Below are 18382 nucleotides of genomic sequence, written 5' to 3'. Positions count from 1 at the left end.
CAGCCATGTGGTTTTCTGCTGTACCACTATGAAGCATGTCCACTACACATCTGGAGCATTTTTTTTTGTTTCAGTTACAACTGATGTTCATCTAGGTCATAAGGTACAACAGTGTGTTTCTAGAGTCCAGGGTTATTTCCTTGGTAGGTGGTTAGTATAGGTTGCAAATGTGCTTTCTACATTAGAAGCTGTTTAATATGAGTATATATGGGGGTGGGGATGTCTCTGAACTGATATAAAATTGGGAATTAAAGAATCTTCTTGAAAACCTGTACATTTAGTGAAATTTAAAAAAATAATAAAGTGAATCATAGTTTGCCCTGTGAACCTCTCCAGGAACAAATATGATCACATGCTGTAATGGCTGAGGAAAATAAGGCATCTACAAGACTACTTTGAGCTTTCAAAGAAAATATTCACTGAGAAGCTCAATAAATGAGCCAAAATGTATATGCAAGATATTCTGTAAAACACTGGCTTGGAAAATTCCACCACAGAAGAAATGAATCCCTTAGCAAAACTGCCTATTTCCAAAGCAAATAAATAGAATAGAACAAAACCAAAAGGAACAAATGGCAGAATAGCCAGGTTAATGTGTTTAAGAAACCATAATTAACCACTAAAAAAGTTTTAGGGGTCATCTTTTTATTAAACAGCTTAAGCAGGAAAGCTTCCCATTTCAAAGAAGCACAGAGTAAATTCCAATGTTTCTTTAAATAAATAAGCCTTATATTACATATTTATCAGGCATTCTAGGGATTTGTAGGTGAATACACGCCAGATATTTTATAGAAAAGAAATGAATCTGTTTAAACTCCTATAAGCAGGCATAACAGCAGATGTATTATTACACATACTGGCCTTATGGGGCAGCTGTTGTTCATACTCTTAGATAGCAAATTGATATTATATATATTTCCTTATTTTCTGGAACACGTATAATCAGGAGTATTGTTAGCTTAAAAGAAAATAGAAAACACAGCAAAAGTCTTGCTAGGAGGCTGGTTTAGGGCAGAAAGCCACATATTGTTTGTCCTCCAGCCTCACACTTATTTGTAATCAAGTAAGGTGAGAGCAGAGGCTGCATCTTTTTATGCATTTCTGTGGGACTTGGCATCCTGAAGTCTTGAATAAAATACAGTCTTTTGAGGCTCTTCTAATATAGAAATTCATCATTCAGAAGATAAAATACTATGAAAAAATGCTAGCAGATGTGAGGTGTAATGCACGTGCAAAGAAAGGAAACCATTTCAAAAGCCCTTTGAAACGTACCGATGGGTTGAAGTCTGATATGTCTGATTGCATTTTTGCACATATCTGTCACTTCCAACAACATTCATTGTTACCCTAACTGAATCAACTCCTTCATTCCTCAACAATGCACACTTTTGTCTGTGAAGTGTCACACTGTTTTCATGATTTATTTATTTCAAGTCGTTTGGTAGGAGCTAGAAAGGCAATAGGTGAATGCTAAAATGATTTTTCGTAATTATTTAAGGCTTCAGAAGAATAAAAAGCCTTAACATGAATTAGCATTCAGTAGATAATGCTTGAAGAATAAAAACCTCTACAGTCTCCTCACAAATAAATAAGGGACCTGACAAGTTAACTTTGAGAATAACCACCAGAATAACTAAGATTCCTAGGAACATTTTAGCTCTCCTGATACAAGTTTCTAGTGTTGCATATTGAGTAAAAATCATTGATACTGGTGCACCAACACTGACAGACAAGCAACAATGAAGATGTATGGCCATCCTCTGTTAGGCTTTGGCATTGAAATAATGTCCTCTGGGTGATAAATGGACGCTGCATTTGTGAAAAGGTGCTGTCATCATTATGGATTTCTGAAACAGCATCTGTTCCGACATGTTTTTAATGCAGCCGAGGTCAGCACTGAAATATGTCACCAGAACAGCAGGAACTCCTGAAGCAGCTCCTGAGAGACAAAAGTCATGGAGATGCAGTTGACATCCAGCAGCAAAAGGCATCTAACTTGGAACTGTAACTCTTGTCCTGTCTTTGAAGGTTTGTGTAAATCAGCAAAACAATGTAAGAAACTGAAATGAAGTTGGCTCATGAGGAGTACATCGAGTGAGTCTCTTCTAGTAAGATGAGGCAAAAAAAAATTGTTATTGAGTTAATATGTTACTGCCTAAGAGGACAGAACAGCATAAACCAACAAATGCTCATTCTGCTCTACAGAGAGGTGTATTAGTACAAACCCTTGTCATTCAGAAGTTCTACAAGTTTTATTCCAGATGAGCTGATAAACAGTGTTTATGGAATGAGAAATCTCTTATCTAACTTATTCTAAATTTTTTTGAATTTTCTCTTGAGTATTGCAATAGCTTTAATGTTAAACAGGGGTTTAGACTGTTTACAACAATGTCAGAATTAATCCACTGGCAACTTCCCACACAAATAATGCCAGCACAATCAGACTGTAATATACTTTCCAAATCATCCGCTGTGTCTCATGTTTTTTTCCAGGAATGTCAGTAGGGGACTTCAGGGAAGAAAATTTATCTCATATTCTGTCAGAAATTTCCAGAATGTCCTCTTTGCCCGCTACTGAGTTATTTTAGTGTCTTGCTTGCAGGGGTTTTGAGACCATGAGTTGCTTTGAGAGGAGCAGCATGAACAGGATATGATTGGCATGGTTACCATGCTGTTTGAGATTTCATGAAACCAAGCCTTTCAAACAAGCAGTAAGGGTTCTAACATGATGTAGAAACTAATTCCTAGTATGCACAAAAAACTTGCCCTGAGGAGAGAGGGAAAGTTGCTATCAAGCAACTTTTTCTGCAGTCAAAAGACATAATACATTTTATGTGCACAGGGGAAGGAATCAAATTCAATTTTCACGGGTAATGATAATGATAAGTTTGCTGTAGCTAATCTGTATTATGTCAGTTGACTTATCAACACCTGAGAAAATCATAAATGTGCTTACCCAAGGAACACAAGGAGAATTTATATCCCGTGTTTCTAAGATGCTTAATTGCAGATCTGCTATTATTCATGACAGAGAATGTTAGCAGAACCTAAGTGTTACTGCTAATATTTACCACAGCTGCTAGGTGTCAAGACTGGCCTCACTTTAAAATGGTGGTTTCATCACAATGCTCCTCACAGACAAGCAACAAAGGATGCTACTCTTTGACAGTGAAGACTGAGTTATCCCTGCATTTTTAGCCAATACTTCCTTGAACTTCCCTGTGCCCCTCTGAATTTAGATGCATAAAAGGTGGTAAAAGGAGCCTCAGGAGAAGGGTGAAAAAGGTCAGGAGACCTCCCAGTGCATTATAACAGACACATGCTCCCATAACATGGAGCTGCTGGCAGAGACGAGCAGAATGTCCTCCATGGATTATCACAGGCTCTCTCCAGCTCCCTACACCTGACATTTAGATTCAAAGGGTTAAAGACAAGCTGTGATGCTTGTCCAGCATCACAGAGTAGGAGAGGGAGTTAACAGGATGGAAGTCCTGTAATCTAATCTCTTCCTCTCTGTCTCAAATCTATAAACTGGTAACTGTTACTCAGTGTCAGTGTGAGAAAGGACAGTTTTCACAAAATCAGCATATGACCTCAGGAAAAATAAATCCGTATTTTTTCTGTTTTTCAAACTTTGAAAAGTAAAATATAATTGGGCGGGTGTTAATAAAACTGTTTCTAAACTATAAACTTCCATTTTAGCTATTGCTAGATCCTCAAAGAGAGTTTGAATAACAAATCTTTCATAATGCTTGAGGGAGAAGGTTCTGCATTTTAAGGAGTTTCTCTCAAGCACTGACTGCCTTTCTGCATAGAACTGGGCAGGGGTGTGCATCCTCACGGAAGTGTGCAGGATTCTCCCTGGCTAGTTTCAGACAGGAGGTCGTATGCTATTCACCTAAGCCCAGAGCCACGTTGAAACAAAAAAAATGTTTTCCTGTTTATGTATCTAATCCCCTGATTCATCTGCATAGGGAATGAAGAGCTCATATGCCTTTGAACTGGTCACAGATTGCCTAAAGCACTCTTTATACTTTAATACAGAGTAAGCCCATTGAGAGGAAAGACAGACACATTCCTTTTGCCTGGTCAGACTTAAACACCCAAAGCGAGGGCCTGTGGAGTGCAACTCTAATTGTTCTCTCTAATTGTTAGATCCCAACACCGGGTTTCGCAAGTGGTCCGAGCATTTTTGAAAAGTGAGATTTGTGGCAGAGCCCAGTGCAGAACACTTTAAGAGCTGCTGTGAGAGGAAAAGCCACAAAAACTTTCCTCACAACAGGAAGACAGAATCTGCTGTCCAATATTGATGTCACTTACTTGGCAGCATTGGTCTGTCCTTGTAAGGCCAATATCACAAGACCTACCTTTGCTTTAGGGAAATCTTTCTGTAAGAATTTTCACTGACAGGTTGAGCCTCACAGACTAGAACTGCAGCTCTTAGGACACTTGAAAAATTCCATATGCCCAACTTAGAAGTCCATATCTAAGTGCCCAGAGACTCCGACTTAGCTCCATGCTTTGTCATCTTCTCTGCTGATGAAGTGAGGCAGAGATGATGAACCAAATGGAATGGCAAGCAAGAGTTCTCTAGTCCCTTTTTACCTGAGAAGAAAAATGGTGGAAGCTTATACAAGAAGTCAATACTCACTAAAATGAAAAAAGGTTTGAAGACAAAATGACTGAGAAAAGTTCAGTGAGCAATATATTCCATTGTTGAAAGCAGAAAATTTGATGGCCTGAGCTGCAGCCTAGGTCACAGTCCCAAAATCTTACATCAAGAGTATCGCTGGTGTTAGTTCACTGATTGAGAAAAGGTCAATCCATGAATTTGTCTCCCAGAGTATATTTGTTCGGGCTACATTCCAAACTGGCAGAAATACAAGAATAATTAAGATGATCAAATGAATATAAACTGTCTGTCTAGACAGTAAATAATAATAAATCCATGTGTATAGATTCCTTCCCTTTAAACATCTCCACAAGGCAGTAAAAGCCAGGAGAGAAGAGAGAAGCAGGCACAGAATGAAAGCCAACAACAAACAATGGACTGCATGCAATAAAGCTTAATACAGTGCAGTTCCCATTCAAATGGGCCTCGGAGTGTAATGATACAACCCAACTGATCATATCAAACATGAATGAACTGCCCAGGAACACAAATATCACCCTACTACTCAGCAGAATTGGCAACTAAGTCAATCACAGCCTTTGTCTGTGCCATCTTCCTTCTCTTTACTGGTAGAATACTCCTTTTGAAAGTGCTTCTTCAAGCTCTTTCAGAAAGCTTTTTATTTCTTGCACCATAGTTCAGTCAAGAATGTTAAAGAAGAAAGGGTGGATTAGTCACTTGAAGTAATTGGAAAATACCTCAGGATACCATTTCTGTTCTTTCAAGGAAAAAGGGTTAAAATTAAAATAGCTGATTTTAAAATTAAAATAGCTGATTTTAATGTGATTGAAAGATCAGTACCAGACCCCACGGCAAACTAACTGTATGTGCAATAAATGAAAAGAGGTTGCTGCAAGAATGCTGAGGTGTCACTGGGCAATGAATCTAGGCATCCAAGATGGCTGCAGCTTCCTGACCTCACTGTGAAAGTGAATTAAGTATCAGAATCACTAGATGAAAGTTTCACAGAGAAGATACACATCCTCCAGAACAGATTTGTGTAAGAAAAGTGGACTCCATATATTTAGGAAAGACATACATATGTATAAGGTAAGTAGATTCCATTTAAGTACTGGGGATAAGGAGAATACAAGAGAAGAACAGATCAGAGTAGGGATTTCTCTGAACAGCTAATGGGTTACGTGAAACATAATGCACAAAGAGATCTCAAAGTAAAAGGGATTTTATTTTTATACGGAAGAAGCAAGGAAGCACACAAGAGACATGATGGTGAGAATAAAACCCAGAACAGTCATGACACATCCATTAAAAGCCACAGGATGAATTTACGCATCTAGAATGTAACTGTGCAAGAAGTTGGTACTGAAAACTAGAGATAATGATGTGTTCTTGAACTCAGAATACTTGAAGTTACCCAAGACTTCTCATGCTGAAGACAGAACAAGTCCTAACACCAAGCTTTAGTTTATTCAAAGATAGAAAGAAAAAAAACAAAGACTTCGCTGTTCTATTTTTCCTACTGAATGAAGAGCTTTTACAAGCCTTTGGTTTGCCAAAAAAGATTTCATTACAAATGAAGCTGTAGCACCACATCCATGGAAATGTTGCTCTGTGCTGTAACACACAGTCCTTCAGGACTCCCTGCTATTATACCTGCCCCAGGAAGACATTTCTATGCTTCTCTGAGCTTGCTCCCATGCACACACCTTTAGAAATGCAGACATATTTTGCTGTGCAGGAATGGCTTTGAGATACCTTAGATATTACTCTTTTCCGGGATGCAAATTTAGAACTCTTAAAATACAGAATTTCAACTGAAATCCACAGCACTGCTTCCTGCAGAAGCTGGACTGTCCTGGAAGGTTTTCTTCTCTGACACTGACAACTTAACTCTGAGAGGCTACAGCTACAAACAGCTAACAAAACTTTTCCAGTTATGTAATAATGACCCCTCTCCATTTCTGTATATTTTCATCTTTGGTAAGCAAGGTAAGGAAAATGGTCCTGTCCCTAGTTAGTCTTCTGTGTTGTCAATAACCAAACACTAGGCACTGTTGATCATGTATCATTAAATTTTTTTCCATTATCCCATAAGAGCTCTAGCTTTTATATTCTTACTTGCCTTAGGTCCTTGGCAAGTTTCTCTTTTCACTCCTTTAGCAACATTCCTTCATCCCCTGTTTTAGTAAGTGTAACTACCATCTTATAAAACCACATGAACACTGGTATCTTTGTACACACATTCATAGTAATCGATACTGGCTATTTTTATTTCTCTGCCAACAGTAATGACAACTTTAAACTCTACAAGAAGCAACCAATTTTAACTACAAAGTTTACATACCTGTTTCTTTATGCAGCATGTATTTTATACTCAGAATAACTGGGCCACAGCAGATAATGATGAAGAAGCAAGATTTTTTTTCACTGCATTTTAAAATGGCTGCAGCAGATGCCTTTTGTAGTCCTTGGAAGATTGATGATTCCATTATTTGTAGTACTCAGCAATAAATCTCTGAATTTAGGCTAAAGTGAGCACTTTTCCCTACTTTGCGTCTTCCATTATACTGTTATTAATCATGTTTAATCATTCATTTACCTCTCACTGCTACTGCACTTTGGGAGGACTGGCACATTATTGATTTTTGACTTTTACCCTTTAGAAGCTGGCTAAAGGGCTTTGCAGCTGCTTAATCAAAAGTGACATGACCAAGGCAGGGGCACTGTAGACCTCAGGAAAACAGCAGCTAAACAACATGCCAAGTTATGATAAAATGAAATTAAGAGTCAACAAAGAAAGCAAAATATAATAAATGAAAATTACAGCAGATAACCTCAGGAGATCACAGAGTACAAAGCACTCCTCTGCCTTGCAAAACACATTGCTAGGAAAGAGGAAGCAAAGATTAAGAAGTTAAAACTACAAATTCCCACAAAAAGAAAAATGCAAAGCCATGTAGTTTGTCAGCCAATGTAATTTGGCTCAAGCAGATTCTCAGTTGCTTATAAAGCTTTTCCCACAGAGGAAGCATCACTTCAACACTCCACTAGCAACTGTAACAAGAATAACACAATGTAATATTTTGATAGCTGGCTTCTTCTCCGCTTACCAAAAAACCTGATATTTTTAAGAAAGTCAAAGAACTCCATTCATATCTTTTTAAAAGTGCATATAAACCCTTAATTTCATCTACAATATCTAGCAAATTATGCAATAAACAATAGATATAAGTGCAGTTATCAACTCTATATGAACAGCAGTAATGCTGGCTTCATATTGTAGAAGAGAGGCAAAAAAGAAACCAAAAAAGGCATAAGAGATGGTTAAAATTGTCCAGGTCCTTGTACAATCCAGTTAGAGAGGAACAACTAAAAGTGGGAGGATTTGTGGACTTACAAATAAAAGAGTTCAAGCTCCTATTGCTCTTTCCTGGAATTCTCAGTGTCATTTTTTTCTGATCCTTGACATCATGTTTTGCCCTGTTTAAGTTATGCCACCTCAATTCCACTAACCTCAGTGCAGAATACAAGAACCAGAGGAAATCAAATGAAATCATCAAGCAATACATTCCATTAATGTGCTTATTTTTCCTGCATATCACATTATTAAAATGTGTAGCACGTTGGTGAAAGATATTGTCAAGACCAAACTACATGGACCAGTAAAACTCTCATCGAAAGTTTGTTATGTACCCTGCATCTCCAGCCCTTAGCTGTCAGTAACTGTTTACACTACAGCTACTATGCAGTAGTAGTTCAGGTCACATGCCAGTTACCGCTCTAGTATCTCCTGCTCGTGATTAAAGTCATATATTTTGCCAATGGCGACTGCAAACATTCCAGTGTAACTTATTTTGTTGTAAGTGAAATGGGAAGATGCATCCACACCATGACTTTAATCTGGCACAAAGAATGCAGGTAAAGTAGTTCTGATATGAAAGGTGGCACTGCTGCATGGGAGGTGCTGTTCCCTGGCTATGTTAACTGAATGAAGATCACTGATAAACTGTTTATGAAAGTGAATGACCTCTTAGAATGTGATAAATGACACAAGAAGCTCAAGAAAGGAAAACCAGTAATGATGCATCTTTAAACATAGTACACATAAGCCTACATATGTGCAAACAGCACAGGGTAACTCCCCATGCCAGATTTTCATGTCTCGCAAAGGATACTGTCAAGAAGAGAGAGTCCTTTGGAAGAAATTTGACATTGAGTATTTCAAAACAGTACCATATACACAAATTACTAGTAAATTTTCAAAGCCTTATCCTGTTATACCTACAAGTTCTCTGAATTCCAGTTTCTCACAGTCTGCTACATTTTCATGTAACTGTAACACAGGAAAATAAAATTACAATGTTGTTAATCAAACATCAATAAGATTTGCAAGCTCTTGCATCAAAAAGGAAAGTAAAAATATAAAGTGAAGGGGAAAGCATTAAAATTTAGGAAATGCTACTGTTCATACACTGTAATTCATGTATAGCCCACTCACTTTACTTGTACAGTTAAAAAATATTTTCACAAATGCTTCAGCATAAAGAATGCAATAACTAAATACAAGGATTGTATTTCTGGGGGTGTTCAGTGTCTTGGCAGATCGGAAGAACTACTGGTGGAAAGGCCTTCTGAACTCTGTTGGGTTCACTCTTAAGGACAGCATATGCAAAAACTAACTGGTCAAAAAGCAAAAAGAAGAGAAAATGAAGGTACAAAAAATATGGGGTTGTTTTGTTGGTTTGGTTTTTTTTCCCCCCTCGGAAAGCTGCTAGGCATGTAAATGAAACCATGGATCATATAACCAATACTCTTTTTAGCTTTTGTGCTTGAGTAGGATTGTTAAATCAGAAAGACCAGTCCCACAACATCCTCAAGCCAAGCTGAATCCCTGCTCCACATGAGAACACTTCTTAGCACACACACACACAAAAAAGAAAATGACAATTTTTTCTTAAAGGTTTTTTTCCCTTTTCCTAGGGAACAACTGTATAGTCTTTTCTCAAAATTCCACAATGTCAAACTGTCAGAAAAAGCTCAAAGAGACATTAACACATTCCAAAGTTCTTACAAGGTAAAGGAGAGCAAACAACATAATTACAGAGATAATCCGTTTCTTCTGTTACAAGAACGTGTGCTCTATTTCCTGTGATCTGCTGTCAAGAGAACTGTAAGACAGTATCCTATAACTGTTATCATTAAATTGTGGTTTCAAATAACATTAAATGAAACTTATCTTTTTTTAGTACGAAGACCTTATTTGATACCTCTTTCTTCCTTAGTATTGTCATTATTTACAGCAATTCTGAGTAGTAGGGCCTCCTATTTACTCAAATGGAAATATCATGCCTCGTATCTGCAATACCCAACCACTCTGACAGGCATCACAAGTGTTTAGCATCACCTTTCAACCTTACTTCAATCAAATCATTTCATGAGGTCTTTTAGTTTGTCTGGATAGTCAGACTAGCTTGTAGTAATGCTGCGACCAACAATGCAGGAGTTTTGAGGAAATGGCAGGGAAGTAACAACTGGCTCCCCAGCTATAAGCAACCTGATGAAAAGGTTACTGCTCACCAAATACCGACCGAAAGAAGACAAATTCTCTATAATTTTGCCTTATTCTGTCCCCACCCTAGTTAAAAAAGAATATCAATAATACCAATGTTTCTCTCTAATCACTGTAGCACACTTGCAACCTTTATATATTTCATTTTTAAAATAGAAGTGTCTTCATCTCAATAATCCTATCAATTCATGTTACGCATGATTTTCAGTTCCCCACTAGTAGAAAAAACCAGCCCCACAAGCAGACAACAACTACTTTTCTGATACTATGTGGCAAAGTAGTGCCAAAGTCGAATGCTGCGGACTATAACTACACTGTAACAACAATCCCATTATCTCCCTGCTATATTTCATAATTTGAGTAAATTAAAGCAAAATGCGCAGTGCTCACACCAATGAGCAGCAGTAAATTCCAGTAAAACCCATTTAATTTGGACTACTATTTTGTATAAAATACGTTAGTGTTTAAGTAATGAAGCATTTGGTTGATTGGGTTTTGTGCAGTTGATTTTATTTTATGTTGCATTGCAGGAAATCTGAGCCAAAGGAGCAGGGTAGAACATAGCCGAGATTGTGGGCACATATTTCCCTTTTTGACATCAAACACTGTTTGAAAATATGAGCCAAACTTATTTGCCTGTATGACTTAAAATGAATATTCACCATTCTGGTTCAGTTCTGATGATTGTCATGATTACACCTCCAGGCAATGAGTTGGTCACACAGCCTAACAGCCTGAAAAGAGCAGCAGCAATATTAATGGAAGACAGGAATGGAATAGTGGAAATTTGTTAGTTACTTAGACCCCAAAGACTTTGAATTCCACAATTTCTAGTTGGTATCATGCACTAAATCACAGAAACATCCTGAGAGACCAAAACCAATAAAAAAGTACACTGCATCATAAGATGCCCACTCTGACTACCAAACAGTTAGTTTAAACCAATGCAGTTTTGAGGATGTAACAGCAAAGTATCTAAATCTAAAATAATAAAGTGCTGGATATAATAAAGCCATTTCAGAGTGATAGTGCTAAATCATTAAACTTGGAACAAGCAAACCCTTCTACTACACCAAACACAGCGATAAAGCTGGCCATGCCTTGCTGTCTCTGAGGTTACATGACAGATTTTAACCACTGCTCAATGGCTAAATAGACAAGTCATGGCATATCTGGTTCCCGGTACCCAGAAGGATACTAACTGGTCAAAAATATTCATTTAGGCAAAAAGGTACCTGTCTAACAGGCAAACGGGGAGCCCCCCTTAACTTGCTGTCGGAGCAAATAATGCATGGGGGGCTTAGAGAAGATGTAGCTGTACATTTGTATTGCTCTTTCAGTGGCTATACATACATGCTTTCCTTGAGTCCAGTTGCATGCTGATGCAGACTCTGGCATAGAAACTGGAAATAGAAACAAGAAAGCTCATTTTGGCAACAGGCCTTCCTGAAAGCATAGTAACTGAACTCTTGACACTACTCAGATTCTCTGAATCAACAGAGGCCATTCAATTCGACATCTGTTCAGCAAAGCTAATCACATTCAGTGTTTAAACTTTAGAGTAGACAGTGAGAAGAATTAGAAATCTGGATTCTTAGCAAGTAGAATAGGAAACCATTGGCAAGTTTTTAAAAGCCAAAAATTCCCAAGGTTCCCTTAGATGAGGAAAATTTGAGATCTTTGCTTTGGAGTTTTAACTCTCCACCCAGTCCCATTAGTCCAAATACACTGTCCCATTAGTTGTCAAAGTAAGTAAATTACTGTCCTAATGCCTCCAGTATTTGAAGCCTACTTTGCTTTGCAAATCAATTATTGAAACTGCTCTTTAATGAAAGACAGATCCTTTCCCCATTTTTTCCTCATTTATAGCACTATAAGTGAACTATTTTACAAAACAAGCATTATTTCCTATAAAGAAAATAAGCTGAGGTAAGTGTATCACTGAAACTCACGGACAAGAAGTTTTATGAATAATTAAGTAGCTGATATACAGCAACATTATCACAAGCCTCTTACTCACACTGCTGTCTTTCTCAGCATGACACAGGCAAGACTTTGCTTCTGAGGTATAAAGAGACTTAATTAAATCTTCATTCTTCAGTGTACCAGGATTTCTTCTTCTTTATATGAGCTCAGATTATTATATGTAATGCTGAAAAATGTTAATTTTCTGCTTAAACTCACCAAATTACAGATGGGATTTCTTTACAATTCTTTATTGCTTCCAACGTCTTTAAGATACAATGCTACACATTCTTAAGTAGAAATTAATTACACTACTATTTCAGTCTTCAGAGTAGGCATCTGAACATCATCATTCCTAAAAAATTTCCATTTTAACATATTGTTAGTATGTTTGAGTGATCTTAATCCACAGTCATAAAATTCCACGTAATTGCCTGTGTCTTAATGACCTTAGGCTTTGAATACAATCACTGGTCTTCGCACACTGCCTGTCACTTTTAGTGCTTGAGTATTGACATTGTATCTCTTTTAGGTTCTTTTCAGCCCTTTAATGACTATGCCAATTAATAATGCATCATTCTCTCGCCTTTAGCTAATTTTAATTGCTGTAATTTATGTCCCTAGACAATTTCTGCACTACAGATGGAATCTACACTACTGTAGCTGAGTTAGAAGATCACACTCTCAAGGTCCTTAGCAGCTAAACAACACAATTTCAGGTTTATAGTTTATCTATAATTGACACCAATTACTGTTCAAGGAAACAAGTCATGACATTACAGGTAACATACAGATCATTTTTATGTTCTGGAGCAGTGTGGACTTCACCAGTAGGGCTTTGACAATTAATTATAGCTTCATAGTGCTTTCTGAAGACACTCAGATGCCTTGAAAGGGAAAAATCCACCTAAAATTAGCTAATATAGAGGTTACACACTTCTTTAACAAGGCCTATACTTTTACACTGATATTCTCAGAAGTACATGAACGTCCCCTCTGAGGTAGTATTACAAGGCAACAAAAGCTTAAAGCCTGAAACAGTGCCTAAGATCTACTTCAGCTTTTTATTAAAACATGTTTGCAAAGCTCATGGGCACAAAGAAAATAAAGCAGAAAGAAAAACTGTTTATCACTAATCTCTATTCAGCTCTATAGACAGCCCAAAATGAAGGGTGTAACCATGAACTGTGTTTGTCCCATATTAGATTATCATTCACTTCATCCCCTTGCCAGCATTAGGGATACTTTGCAAATCATATTCCAGTGTTTCACTTAGTACAGCTTACATTGATCCATAGCCCTGTAAAGTTCAGTCCCTCTGTTTTTATTGTCATCTCTTCTTACCTTCAATCCACTTTTTCAAAACCATAAAACTCCTTGTGCCAGTTGCTTCTGCTTCCCTTCCAAAGCCAAGCATCTTTCTGGCCTAGAACATCACATCCTAGTCTCCCTAATAATTTTTCTCAGGCACATTGGCCCTGTTCATCTCTGTCCAGTGGACAGCGAAACATTAAGACAGCCTACAACCTGTGTGTGCTTCTAACTACACACAGTATAATCCACTCAATTTACCCAGAAGAACCTCACACTGTGCTAGAACACTTTCTCTTCTCAACTGCGTCAAAATCCATTAAAGGTGTATTACAAATGTCAGTTTTGGACCAAATCATATTTCCCCTTTCATGGGGATGAAAGGTCAGATGAATGGTTCAACATCAACAAGGTTAGAAACTCATGAAAAAAGATGTCAAAGGATAACTTGCCTGCTACCTCAGAAGACAAATATATACACTGGATTTAACTTACACTTACTTGGAGTTCACCATAACACTATTACAGATTACTTTAAGACTAGTCACCCCTTCCTGGGTTCAGTGTTGTACTGAACGAGACTAAAGATCCTGGACATAATTAGCTATTTCTGTTATTGATATAAGTACTGTATTTCAAAGGGGACAAAACCATTAAAACAATTGCCCTCAAGCACAGTAATAACCATAATTCTTGCATGAAAAATGTGCACCCAGTTAAACAATCAAATAAATTTACCTGTACAAGTGTCACAGACTGCAATTTGTTCCAGTCATCTTTAATTGATACGTTCTCTTTACACACAATGTTGTTTTTCAATATACGAGATGACTAAATGAAAGATAAACTGAAAAGCAAAACTTACTGTGGCTTGCAATGCATATATCATCATTCAATTTCCAAGCACTCACTGAAGAATTTTTGAAACAGTACACATTTTTAACTAGTCTATAGTGAACTCTATTCTTGTATACTATCCTCAGAACTCATCTAAAACCCTCCATAAATTTACTGGCACAGGTAAACAGAGTGAACACGTCACAGGTCTTCAACCTGTTTTCTTTCTTCTATTAGAGGCAAGGAACTCATTTGCTGTTAACTGTTTCTAATAGCCAGGAAGGTGAAAGGCTAATAAAAACAGACAAGTAGGTAGAACAGATTCAGGGTCCTTTTAGCTACATCTGCATATCTGCCTCTGGAACTTGAAAAGTAAATCTAGAATCCCTCAGCTGCTGAAGCCCTCTTTCTGTTGGCATAAAACTATTTAGGTTTCTGGCAAGGCCACATAGCTCGCTCACATGCAGAGGATAACAAAAGTTACTACAGCACTAACTACACTCATTAAGTAGAACACGATAGTATGAATGTGAAGGTTCCCACTGCTCTTACAGACTGGCCTGCAGCAGTCTTCCATGTGACAGCAAAAGCAAACAAAACTAACCCAAAAAATTCCAAGCAAGAACAAAATAACCCTTCACCAGAAAAAGCATGCTCAATGGTGAGCAATTACACTAACACTTAACTATTAATAACTTCTGCTGCACAACCAAGAAATTAGTTAGAGCAAGGCTTTTTCCCACAGCTGATACCTATTGCTATGGTCACCATCTCCTGGGTGTTAACTGAGTAACTCAGAAGCACTGTATGTGCTACACTGCAAATGAAGCCAAAGAAATGTTTATAACAATTATGCTGTAAAATGCTCCAAAAATACAAAGTCATCTAGATAAATCAGTCCCCCATATTCCTAAAATAATCACAAAGTTTTAATCTAAATTGTGCCACACCTATCTCCACTTTGTCTGGAACAGTGCAATAATGACACCGATTTTCAAACCCTGTAATAATCACAAAGTACTTAAATACGTTGACAGTCACTGTAAGTTATCCGAAACAGCATTCAGGTTCACTGTTGTACAGTGTCTGATACGCCAGGCAACAGGACAGTGAGAAAGTGCTGCAGTTATCTGGTGCAGTAAGCTCCACCTGTCCTGCCTACTGGACCCTGGAACACAGAAACCACACGTTTATGACATGGACACATATAATGATAATATACTTGTGCAAGGGACCAAACAAAAAGACCACTTGAGTGCTCAACTTTACAAGCATAAAATTAAACTTAAAAGGGGTGGGTCAATGTTTAGTATTTAACAGCAGCATACCCCTAGCTGTTAAAACAGTTGCAATCCTCATTCACTAGCAGCTCAGGTTCAAAATTGCAGTTCTCACACAGACATTAATCAATCCCTCTTCAGTGACAATCAGTTTTCACTTTGAAATCCCCCTGAACTTAATTTTCCAGTGAGCAGACAAATTTGCAGTTTTTGAGGACCATACACTGTGCTGTGACACAGTCAAGGAGCATACACGAGTATACGGAATTGAACCTGGGCACGCAAGAGAGACGCATTTCTTCGTGAGGAGCTCTTTACTACTAACATTGTCTGCAGAAAAGAATGGGAGCCAAACACACCACAGCTTTCCATTAAAATTCCCTGTTAAATGGGGAGACAAAGCCAGATTACTAGAAGAGTGGAAGAAATAAACAAAATAAAGATGTGATTCTACTGAAAGGTTACACAACAGCAAAGTCAGCAGAATGGTTTCTCTGTATGATTTAGAATTAATCTTATGAGAGGTTTCTTTAGTAGCTTATATGAACCGCTAAGAAATTTTTCCTTCCTCTTGCTTTATCATACTAGGAACAGTAGTAACTATGTCAACCAAAGAAAATGCCTAACATTGTTTTATATAAGAAAAAAATCCAACATCTAAAAATCCCCTTAAATCTACTTTAAGTTAAGAAGGTTTGAGCATAGCCTGTACATGACTGCCAAAAACCTGAACTACTGTAGCTAAGCTAAATCCAACACGCTCCAAATTCCTAAGATTGGAGGAACTATAAAGAAGTACGCAGCCACTACAACTAGCAGCTGCTTGTGCTTTAAACCATTTAGATATTATTATATTTATTCATTTTATATTTATATTTAAAATTATAGTATTATTTCTTAATAGAACTTTTGCAGTGTTTCTCATTATCCCTCATTATTATTTGCGCTTACATACAATCAGCCTCAAAGGTTGCTCAATAACTTCCTTGGTCTACAATATAACAATTCAAGCTATGCAAAATACTCACAGAGAAACCTAAAAGTTTTGAAAGGTAAAGTTTGCTCATCTTTATTCCATTTCTTGAAATGCAGAAATTATTTTTTCTTTTATAATAGTAACATAAGAGTTGTTCAATTTTTTTATTTGTTGATTTGATCAAATTTTCTCACCAGAGTAACGGGTACAGGACGAGAGAACAAGAATTTTGTTTTTCTAGTAGAACACTTGACCATTTTTATCAGGAATTCTCTGGTGAGTAAGCAAATGGCTAATAATTTGAGGTTACAAAACATCTTTTAGAGAAGACTTGACTGAAATTAAAGTAATTAAATGCATACTTCCCTTTAGATCTTAAGCTTGTATGGAGATAAGATAGTGATGTGATAAACACTTGTCATTCATGTGGCCATAAATGAAAAATATTTTCATATTTGAAATTAATTCTAAACCACTGTCTGGACCTACTTATCTCAAGATTAAATCTTACCATATACATAAGATACTAAACAACGAAGAACAGACTTACAGGACATTCAGACAAAAGGAAAAATAACACATCTAATCAGAATAAAACCACTCAATTACTCCAAGAACAGGAATTCAGTAGTTTTTAGCATGCGCTATAGTTAAACATTGAGCCAAGAGAACAGACTCAGCACTTCCTTAATAAAGTTCTTCCAGAGATGCAGGTGTGTTATACCACCAGTGCACCACAGAACTCAGCCTCAAAAGCCAGAGCTATCTCTCCGCACATTTTAGAATGTTTGCTCTGTAAATCTACTAGAGACTTAAACAAAGAATAATTGTTTATATGCACACAACCTAATACTCTCCATTGCTCCATACAGCCTGAATTTATTTTTTATTGCATATTAAAACGAACAATCACTATTCATTTATACAAGGAAATACTGCTCCAAACAAAACTATTCACTTCATTCTATTCAGAAAAGCTCACATCAGGCCTTCGTGTAGACAATCCTTAACACTCGTGCTACACTTTGATTTCAAAAATACTTTTCTTTAGAAACAATACAGCTACTAATTATTTTTCAATTGTTAAAAAGAGTAGATTTTTTTCTATACTCCTTTTATTGAAAATACTTTGACGTGAAATCTACATTAACTGAAACGTCCATGCAGGACTGGGGAGTTTTTTGTGTCATTGCAACACTAGGAAAGTGATTTATATCCATTGTATTTTGGCTATTTCAAGAGATTTAGTTCAGCCATACTACTAAAAAAATTGTTCCTGCTGCAACAAATACTACTCATATCTGAGGACAGCTGCATTTTCTTAAAAATTAACACCCCAATATTAGAATATTTTCAGAAATGAAGCAATATTTAATTGGTGTTATTTATCTTTCTGCACAGTGGTTTAATTCCACTTCCTTGTCCTTTCTGTATGTATCATGTGCCACAGTTAAAATTTTTATATTGTCTTTGTCCCCTGCATCATCACCTACAATCATGCAAGAAACTATGTACAAAAATAATAAGAAAAAGACTTCACAAATGAAATGTCATCCAGTTCTTGTGTCCCAAGAAAGCTGGCATTCAGAGGCATGTCCGATGCACAAGTTTCTGATAGTGACTTACGGTGTCTCTCACATACCACCTACAGCCAAAGGAAAACAAACTTTCATTCACTCTGATGAAGTGCAATTGTATATATTACCAGTGTAGATAGCACAGATCTGCAAGGAATATAATATTTGCCATAAATCCTTGTGTCACAAGCCAAAAATACCAATTTATTCTGGCCTAAAGGGTTCCTCTCTGTT

At 37.1% G+C, this 18382-nt stretch overlaps 1 protein-coding gene across 4 annotated transcripts in view; it reads right to left on the bottom strand.

Moving 5' to 3' along the window:
• Positions 1–18382, bottom strand: part of SULF2 (sulfatase 2) — a 122895-nt gene that overhangs the window by 79856 nt on the left and 24657 nt on the right. The window contains exon 1 of one of the 4 annotated variants that reach the window (XM_019284388.3): positions 6978–7177. The exons of the other annotated variants lie outside the window; for them this stretch is intronic. The gene's annotated coding sequence lies outside the window, so the exon portion shown is untranslated. Of the gene's footprint in view, positions 1–6977; positions 7178–18382 lie in introns of those variants that run through there. 4 annotated transcript variants of the gene reach the window in all.

The sequence above is a fragment of the Corvus cornix genome, chromosome 20 (genome assembly GCF_000738735.6).
Source record: "Corvus cornix cornix isolate S_Up_H32 chromosome 20, ASM73873v5, whole genome shotgun sequence".
Taxonomy (NCBI): Eukaryota; Metazoa; Chordata; class Aves; order Passeriformes; family Corvidae; genus Corvus; species Corvus cornix.
Note: the sequence above shows the minus strand (reverse complement) of the source record. Positions and strands in the feature narration are given on the sequence as shown.